Raw genomic sequence first — 10,249 nt, forward strand, 5'->3', positions numbered from 1 at the left:
CTACCCCCTAAATCCAAGGCAGGCCCTGGCGGCTTTCCCAGTGAGCAGCCACTGACGGTACAGCAGGTGTGAGGGTGGCTGGGCGGGGGAAGGAGTGTGCCCTGGCAGCAGCCGTCCTTGGCCTTCACTGGCCTTAGGAGGTTGGGAGAATAAGAATCTATGCTTCAGGTCAGTGCTGAGACTGGCTTGCTTATAATCAGTACCTGTACCTGGGCTTTGCCAGTTCATCCAAAGGATGCTTGTTCACTGTTTCCATCCTGGGAGACTACTGGACCAATTACCACTTCCCATCTAGGGTCCCTTTACCCGGTGTGGACTGGGTGGCCCTTTTGCTTACTGAACAGTAGAAGCTGTTTAGAGTCATTGCCTGTCCTGTTTGGCTGGACTGGGGTGGAGAGAAACATCTCTTGGCAGATCACACTTGCGGCAATAAAGCCATGCAAGGCGTCCACTCCATCACAGCTGAGGCACTGAGGAGCACATCGCTGGTCAGAACATGGGGCGAGGAGGAAGCCAGATCCTGGGCTTGTGCTCCTAGGCACGCCACACAGCCTCCTCTCTCTTAGCTATAAATGTGCAGACTTGCCAAGTTGTTCCTTTTAGCAGTCTAGGCTCAAGCCGCTTCAAGTTCATCCCAAAGATGCAGGCACACATGTAAGCAGGCTATGTCTGTGGCCCACCTGAGGGGCGCTTCTCTCCTCTGGGGCTAGGACTCCGGCAACCATAGCCCCTACAGGGTCCTCCTCACCCTTGCCCTGCCTTTTGCTCTACATCACTCCCCCAGGAGCCTAGCCCTCCCCTTCTCAGGCCCCAGGCCCCCTGAAACCACGACTGCCTCTGATAAGGCAGTCCCAACTGTGAATAGACTGCTCCCAACATCAAAGGCTGAGCTTTTCAGAACACAAAAGAGGAAACATCCTTAGCCATGAGCTGCATGTCACCTGCATAATGGAGGGAACAAAAGACAAATGAAAACAAGGCCTAGAGCCTCTGTCTGCTTTTTAATAAAATTTTTGTCCTGGCGTGTAATATTTGTACATATATCTGGGGCTGAAGATGCGGTTTTGATGCATGTAAAATTCACATCTCAATCCAATCAGGCTGTCGCTTGGTGATCCAGCCATACTTCTTCACATAATAAGCCCTGGGTCTGACCCCCAGCATCAAACATCAAAACCAAAAGCCAAGGTTCAAGTAAGGCGATTAGCATATCCTTCATCATAAATGCTTATCCTTCCTGGTGGCAAGGTCGGAGTTAGCGATTTTGAAATAGGCCGTGATAGTGCTGAGTTCAGCATGCTGCTTGGCACAGGCCTCTGGGGTCTGGTCTCTCTGCTCTCTTGTCTTTTAAGCTCCCCAGGACACACATATGGCAAACCAGTGTGATGTGTGCAGCAGTTAGTGTGAATGATCTACCTGACCATTCTGGGTCACCTGGGACACAGGGCTCTGAGCATGTCTGACTATCTTGATTGTCTTTCCTGAGGTAGGAAAGCCTGCCAGCAGTGGGTGGTACCATCCACAGGCTGGGATACTGGACTTTGGGAATAGAGAAAGGGAACTGAGGGGCAGCAGACATTCACCACTCTTCAGACTGTGAATGCAATGCGTCCAGCTGCTCCAAGCTCCTGCTGCCTAGCCTTCCATTCCTGATGGACTGTGAGCTAAGATGAACCCTTTCTTCCTTGGGTTGCTTTTGTTTGAGTTTCCCCACAGCAACAGGATAGGAAGATAAGGGAGCCTCTCTCTGTGATGGACAGGGTGTCTCCCCAAATCTATATGTTGGGATCCTAATTCCCAATTTGGATGAGGGCTTTTGGTGGCGATTGGGCTGCAGTGGACTTCCTTGACAGGGTGGGCACCCATATAGAAAGATGAAGGGACAAAACGTTCATTTACTCTTACCCACATTAGGAGGACACAGCAGAGAGTCAGCTGAAAAGGTCCGGAAGCAATCTCACCAGAACCTGGCCCTACTGGGCCATCTGGCCTTGGTCTTCCAGCCCATAGAGGTGCAGGGCACAAATGCCCCTGTCTATAAGCCAGTCAGTCTCTGGCGCTTTGTTCCAGCAGCACAAGCTGACCTGAAGCAATGCAAGCGTGGAGGGGCAGCACCATGCTGCACCAAACACCTAGATACACGGGTGTGACTTTAGAGGTGCCCCCAGGGAAGTTGTTAGAGTTCTGAGGTTCACATTAACACAGTAGAGGCATCTGTGAAGGGGCTGCCAAAGGAACTTCATGGTGAGAACTGTGGGGACAAGCAGGTTCTCAACTTTGAGACAGCTACCCCTTCTTAAAGGATGCCTGAGTCATCATAGACCAAGGCCCTTTTATGAGGTTGCAGGAGGGACATGTCCCAGGGCAAAGCAGGGAGGTGATCTGTGCCAATGAGTGACACGGGTCTCGGCTGACTCAGTTTCCGTCCCATGGTGGGACTTGTGAGCAGGGAAAGTAGTTGACTGAGGAGTTCCCCAATCAAAACACGGAAGGGTCAGCTTGACTCCTCCTGACCCCTCACAGAAGTGCAAAGGAGAGTTGACGGGAGTGCCAGACAGGAAGGGACAGAATCTAAGGGCATGGCCAGCCTGTCCATACTGCAAACAGTCATAAGCCTGTTAGGACAAGAACATTAAAGATGTGGCCTCCGAGTTGTGTAGACTGAACATCTGTCGTGCCAGCCACCAGTTGTGGCTGTCTTGCTAGAGAAGCAGATTTAACAAGAACAGCATGTGTGTACGGCTTTCTCTCATGTCGTTAGAACAGAAGAAGGACAGACACGGAGACTTGTCCGAGGTAGTTTCTGTCCTTTGTACCCACGTGGAGCCACATTGGTTATGCTACCTTTGCTGACATGAACACACCCACAATATATTCTGTGCTTTCACATCTTTTCACCAGGCACACATCACCCATAAGACTGGCAGTGCCGTAGTTATCCCATCTTTACTTCCGGTATCGACATGAAGTTTGCCACCCCTCTCTTTTTCTGGTGCATTCCCAGCACTTCCCCCTCCCCTTTGGCTCAGGAAATGGTCAGCAGCATCCTGCTTGTTCTCTACTGGCCACAGCCTCACTTTAATTTTAATTGTTCTCTAAGAAATTGGCAATTTCTCTTTGATATCAACACTTTCCTCTTCTATTTGCAAGAGTTTTTGATTTTTCTCTGTGTTAGCTACTTTTCTCGTGGCATGCCACAAAACATTGGTGGAGGCATGGTTTAACTCCCAGTTTGAAGGTATAGTTCGCTATTGGAGGGAAGTGATGGCGGCAGGGGCTTGAGGTAGCTGGTCAGCAAGAAGGGGGGGGGATGCTGGTGTGCTGGGCTTGCTTTCTCCTTCAGCCCAGGACACACATGGACTGGTGCCTTCCACGCTAAGATGAGTCTTCCTACTTCAAATCAATCCAATCTAGAAACTCCTTCAAGAGGCTTATCTCCTAGGAGATTCTTGATCCTGCCACGTTGGCAGTTAACTACCACAGCTCGTTATTGAGTGGTTACATTGCTTGTCCACAGTTTAACTAAACTACTAAAATACATTCCGCTACAGTGATACAGCTAAGCATCCCACTACAGTGGTACAGCTAAGCATTCTGCTATAGTGATACATCTAAGCATCTCACTACAGTGATAGAGCTAAACACTCAGTCACAGCGTTACAGCTAAGTATTCTGCTACAGTGTTACAGCTAAGTATTCTGCTACAGTGTTACAGCTAAACATTCTGCTACAGCGTTACAGCTAAGTATTCTGCTACAGTGTTACAGCTAAGCATTCTGCCACAGTGGCACAGCTAAGCACTTATTATGGCTTGAATATGAAATGTCCTCCACAGGCTCTTATGTCCAGGGCTTGGCCCTTAGCTGATGGTGCTCTTTGGAAGTTTCTGGAAACTTTTAGGAAGTAGTAGATTATTAGAGGGCAGATCTTAACACCCCCCCCCACACACACACTTCCTGTACATCATCAAGTAGATAAACTTCCACCACTAGCGCCTGCCATCACCACAATGCTCTACCCAGGTTCATGGGGCTAAACAACCATGAACTGAAGCCTCTAAACCCATGAGCCAAAATAAAAGATTTCTCCTTTTAAGTTGTTCTTTCAGAAAATGAGGCCACAGAAATATAAACACCGCGCTACTGTGATTGAGATTGCAAAGCCAGGTGGGATACAGAGACAGTTGGATCTCCCCAAATCCAATTTTTGGAGCCCCACTCCCAACATATTAGCACTTGGGTGGGGTTTTTGAGAGGTGGTTGAACCATGAGCAACCCCCCACAATAAGAATGGCATCCTTGGGGCTAGAGAGAGGGATCAGTGGCTAAAAGCACTTGTTGCTGTTACAGAGAACCTGGGTTTGGTTCTTAGCACCCATATGGTGACTCACAACTACCCTGAAACTCCAGTACCTTCTTCTGACCTCCTTTGGCATCAGGCAGGCATGTGGTATATATATGTAATGCACTCATCCATGTTAAAATAAAATAATCTTTAAAAAAAACCCTTTAAATTTGAATTTTTTTGAAACAAATGACATCCTTACAGGAAGATGAAAAGGAGTTTTTACCGAAGCCTCAGCAGACCAGAAGACCAACGGTCTATCACACTGGGGCCATGTGGTGCTGATCAGTGCTCACAAACACGCTGCTGGGCTAAGAAAACTCCTCACCTGGGGTTTGTCAGTTTCCATGGTGCAGAGAATGCTACCACGACCAGCTGAAAACTTTCAATGCTACCCAGCAACAGGACATGAATACACTACAAGCCCCACCAAGATCTCCTCTGTCCCTGCACGCTTGCCTTCTAGAATCCACCCAAGGGTTCTCTGTTCCTGGATGCTGACACCACTCACGGCTTTAAACATAACATTTTCATTGTCTCCACTTCTACCCATTATAGTTTTTTAAAACTATGAGGCCATATTTTCCATTGTTCCTCTCATATGTTAATCTAGGGACCCCCACAATACATAATACAATACAGAAGATGCACTCACCACACGTGACCTATACCACACTCACCATCCATTACAACTCATGCTATATTCTAGTAAGCCCCTGGCTTTGGACAGCTCATCTGCTGATCATTTCCATCCCAGTTTATATAAAGTTTTCCATGCCTGCTCGAGCTATGCTGTTGTATGTTGTATGCCTGTGGCAGGCCTGTGAGTCACATGACAGTAGCAACATTGCTAATGAGTCTGGCAGCAGACCTGGGTTCTGGTCCTTGTCCCTTACTAACGCATGTGTAATCTTGAGCTAAGATTCATTGCCTTTGAGCTCTTCAGTTACTGGGAGATTGGGGTTCCCAGGCAGGTACAAGATCAAGACAAAACCAAGAGTGAGAAAACCACAGCCAAAGGCAAGCTGGGGACTCCAGGGCCCACAAGCAAAACAGAAGGGAAGAGCCCTGACTCACAGGGCCCAAGGCTGGGAGTCAATGCTGACAGAGAGGTGTGAGGTGGGATGGAGCCTCGTTCTGCCTGAACTAGGCAGGGTCAGACTAGTCCTGTTGGTGAGGTCTTTGAGAAAGCTGCTGAGGAACTGCCAGGCCAGGACTTCCGAGACAAGGACCCCATGGGCCTCTGGAACCATAACTGAAAACATCTAAATTTCATCACCCAGAACACATCCTCAGACCTTCATGTGGCTAAGTGAAATCAACAACCGCAACTCTTCATAAGAGTGTTTGGATGACTAAAATGCTCTGCTAACTGCTGTTAGGTGAGGAACCAATAGCAGGGATGGAAGGAGATTCCTGCCTGATCTACCTGGCACACAGCTAGCAGGAGGTTCCCGCCTGGTCTACCTGGCACACAGCTAGCAGGAGGTTCCCGCCTGGTCTACCTGGTACACAGCTAGCAGGAGGTTCCCGCCTGGTCTACCTGGTACACAGCTAGCAGGAACACACAACTTTGTCACTGGTGTGTATCGCTCTTAGAAACAATGAACTAAAGAACACCATGTGCAAAAGCCAGTTTGCTATACAATCTGTTTGAATGGACAGATCTCTAACCAGCATGATCTAGAAGAGGAAGAAGTGAGAGAAAGGAAAGGTAAGGAGTAGGGAGAGCGTGAGGGAGAGAGGGAAAGAGAGAGGACACACTAGGGCTAGTAAGAATAAAAGGTGGGATTATTCACGCTGAAGATTAAAACCCACTGAAGAGGTATGCAGCAATGGAATATAGGTCATCCTTGGAAAAGGAAGAGCTGATGGCTGAGTGTCCCTCAGCTGAGAGAGTGCTGGCCTAGTACACACTGGTGGCTGAAACTCAACAGTCTTATTGGGTCTCAGACAGGTTTTATCAAATCTCCAAGAAAAAGATAACCTTGCACCAAGCCAAATTATTTCAAAGGCTTACAATACTGCACGATCCCAGCATAAGTCTAAGAAGAAGCCTAAGCCGACTTGAACCCAGACTGCCTTAGCAGCTCGGCCACAGAGGCTTGAGGTCGAGACTATACAAAGGAATGCTACAACTCAATAGGAAACCCTTCAGCCTTGTGCTTAAAGTTGCACACAGGATGTGAATAGAAATTTCACATATGGAACCCAGACATCCGATAAACACACAAAATCTTCAAAGTCACCAGTAAGCGCTGATCCGGGAACTATAATGGCATTGTCACCTCTCACTCGTTCATACTGCATTAGCTTTCTGTTCTTGTAACAAAATATCTGAGGCCATCCACTTTAAAAGGGGGGAAAAACACCTTTATTTTGTCTTGTGGTTTCAGAGATTTCAGTTCTTGTTGCTTGGTCTGTGGAGAGGCAGCGAAGGATGGTGGGTGCATATAAGGAACCCTTCGCCCCCTCAGGACCCTGCAGAGGATGCATAGCCCCTTCAAGGACACATCCCAATGACCTATGATTGCTCACTGGGCTCTACAATCTTGAAAACACGGTCACACAAAGTCATGACCAAGCTTTGAATGCACTGGCCTTGGGGGACCACAGAAGCTCTCGGTCCCAGCACCCCTGCTCACACATGTCCCCCACTGAGCATGGATCCCAAGCACACAGCTGGAAAGCACCTTTGCCAGGCTCAGTGGCACCGAAACAGGGCAACCACTGTGGAGGGCACCTTTGCAGCAAGTGGTTGTGACCCCTCTGTCAGCTGGTCCTATTAAAGGTCAAGGGTGGGTGGCCCATAAGTCACACTGACATGGCGTGGAGAAGAAGCCAAGCGTACAAGGTCAGATGTGTTAGGGCACAGCCGCACCTAGGGCTCGGCTCTACCCATGAAGCCACCCTGCCTCTCGCAACCAGGGGCTGACTTGCAACAGGATGCATCTCCAACAGCTTTCTGGCATTCCAGCAACTCCAAATATGTTCGCTCTGATGATTTTCTCGCAACTTGAAGAAAAGAAACTTGCAACATATTTCATTAAAATAGAACATCTAGCCGTCAGATGTCAGCCGTTCAAGTGTTTCCTTACAAGGGATGTCACCATTGCAAGTGCCGAGAAGCCTGGTGGGTGTATTTTCGGCTGGATGTTAGCATGAAGCATTCATCCCTCCCAGGCGAGCCTGCTTCCAAGAGCTTTCACTACTTACAAATGGCCTATTTTCTAAAAAGAATTCAGGGCTTTTGCTGGAGGAAACCCACGTTTCTAAGAAGACAATCAGATCTTTCCATCTGCCACGGACTGCTCTGGGAATTCCTCACTGGCCCTGCAAACACGGATTGTGCTCCTGAGAAGCAGGACTTTGGGTTAGAGGAAGCATGGTGGGAGGAGGGGTATCATTTTGACCAGTCAGATAAAGGAAGTTGCCTGACCTCTCTCCGACTTGAGTTCCTGCTTAGCCGTGGATGATGGTGTTTCCCCAGACACATGTGACCTTCCTCAGGCTCTGGGCAGCACATCACCCTCCCTTGAGGGGAAGGCTTAGCAATTCTGAGTCCTGCAGGGGATGTGGAGAAACAGTAGTGTTGGGTGTGGTGCACCTGGATCTTGAATCATCAAGGATAAAACACTTAGAGGCACCAGGAAAACGAAATCACCTGAGCCCCAAAGGTTAAGGGGCTGAGAGCCCTTAGGATACCCAATGGTAGGGCTTATGACCTGGGTGGTGATAGGTAACACCAGGAAGAAGACAAGGGAGGCCTCTTCACAGCTGCAGATGTTGAACTTGGTGTTGGCAGTGTGCGCCTGCTGCAATGGCTGGCGTCTACTGACACAGGCACAGTAGGAGTCCAGAGTTGTGGAGACTCAGTCCCCGGACCGGGGAACCCACTAGTTATGTTATTTATAACAACATATATGTATATATACACATTTATATATTATTATATAATTACATATTATTCTACTATTGTTATATTATTATATCTATCTAGAGATTCTCTGGCCCACAGTTCCAACTCTTCCAAAAGCCAAAGAGCTCCTTGGTTAGTTTCACCAACACCAAGGCCCCACTCCTTGGTCCAATTTTCTGTACTAATTCCTTTGCTGACCACAGTGACAAAAGTCAGTCAGTTAAGGCTTACTTCAGGTCACAGTTTGAGAGTAGGATCCACACTGACATGGATGGCACGGAGGAAGGGGCAGCCATGTTGCATGGAGGATGCTGCCAGCCATGTTGCATGGAGGATGCTGCCAGCCATGTTGCATGGAGGATGCTGCCAGTCATGTTGCATGCCCAGTGAGGAAGCAGAGAATAATGGATGCTGGCATTCCACCCACCTCCTCCTTTTCAGTCTCCAGGCCATGGGATGGCGTCACTCACATTCAGCGAAACTGTTCTCCGCTCAGTTACCTCTCTCTGGAGATACATTCACGGACACGCTCAAAAGTGGGTTTCCAAGGTGATTCTAAATCCCCTCTTTCTGTCGATGAAGATTGTCATGATAACTTTTAAAAATCAAGTCAGCAACTCAAACAGCAAATTTTTAAAAAACCACACAGCCCAATTTGAAAATGTACTGATTTGATTCTTACCTACTGAGGAACGACTGTAGAAAAACACAAAACCATTTTCCTTACTTAAACCACGATGTTTCCGAAAGAGCAGAAAACTTCGTGTGTGCAGGGAAAAAAAAAACAACAATATATAGCATACACTTGTCTGAAATCTGAGCCAAGGTGTTTCACGCAAGGTGGCTGGCATTGCATGGGTGGAGACGTGAGCACACACTGTATCTTCAGGACCAAGGCTGTAGTGAAGCCACGTGCTGCAACATGGGCAAGCACTGCCAGAAACGCTCAGACTCACCAGTCACTCGATTAAGTTGATTTGTGGTCATCCAGCACCCAGGAACCTTTTCCTGTTGCCAAGTTTTTTCACAGCTCCCCAGTTCAGTTACGTAATCCGCAGACTAAGGAGCCGTGGCTCAGAGACAATGAGAGATGACTTCGGCAACTCTCTCAGAATTATTGAAATCAAATCTGAAGGGTACCGGCAGGGACAGTTGGACTCAACATGAAGTGTCGGCTGGACATCACCGACAGCAGGCAGGCAGCGAGGCTTTGAAATACATCACAGACGCAGCTAGCTGCAGTTTCCATGCCAAGACCTCGTAAAGCCCTATAAAGGATCCAATGGTGTCACACTATGCTATTCGCGGACTCATTCACATCTGGTAGTTACTAAAAAGATAGGGAGTGACTGTCACAGGGCCTGCCCACTGAGCACCCTTCCCTGTCCCCTGATTAGAACCAACCATTTGTTATGGAGTTCTTCTCCTGCATCAAAGCAGTAGGCCTGGCTTCTTACTAATCCACTGGTCTAGACCTGACCAATAAGAGCAAGAATGCTACCAGTCACACAAGCCATTTGGTCATGCTTATGTGACCTGGGTGGAGCCAATCATGGTCCTTCTAAGTATCTGGCCCAGGAAGCAATGGGAAAAGCTGTCTGCATTCAGGGATGAGGTTAATCCAGACCTGGGTGTCAGGACTCTGCCAGCATCCTCTCCAGCCTGTCTTGAGAATACCTTTGAGAGATAGGAAGACAGGACTGGGGGTGGAGAGATGAAGACATTACAGTGCTCCTACCAAGGGGCCTCAGAGTCCCCGCTGTGTGAGCCAAGCCCCAGCTGTCCTGGAAAGGTCAATATAAGGAAACCTCAGTTCAGAGCCCATCTAAAAGGAGCTACGGCGGGGTTTAGGGAGCATTTTAAGAGTTTCCTAGCTAATATCTCCCCAGACAAAAAGAGAATTAACTGTTAATTCAGGTCACCCAAAAGGAGTCCAAGTGATCTACATTTGAGAGGCATATAGAGACAATTGTGTTTATGTGTAAT

Source organism: Myodes glareolus, chromosome 18 (assembly GCF_982192425.1).
Source record: "Myodes glareolus chromosome 18, mMyoGla1.1, whole genome shotgun sequence".
Classification (NCBI taxonomy): Eukaryota; Metazoa; Chordata; class Mammalia; order Rodentia; family Cricetidae; genus Myodes; species Myodes glareolus.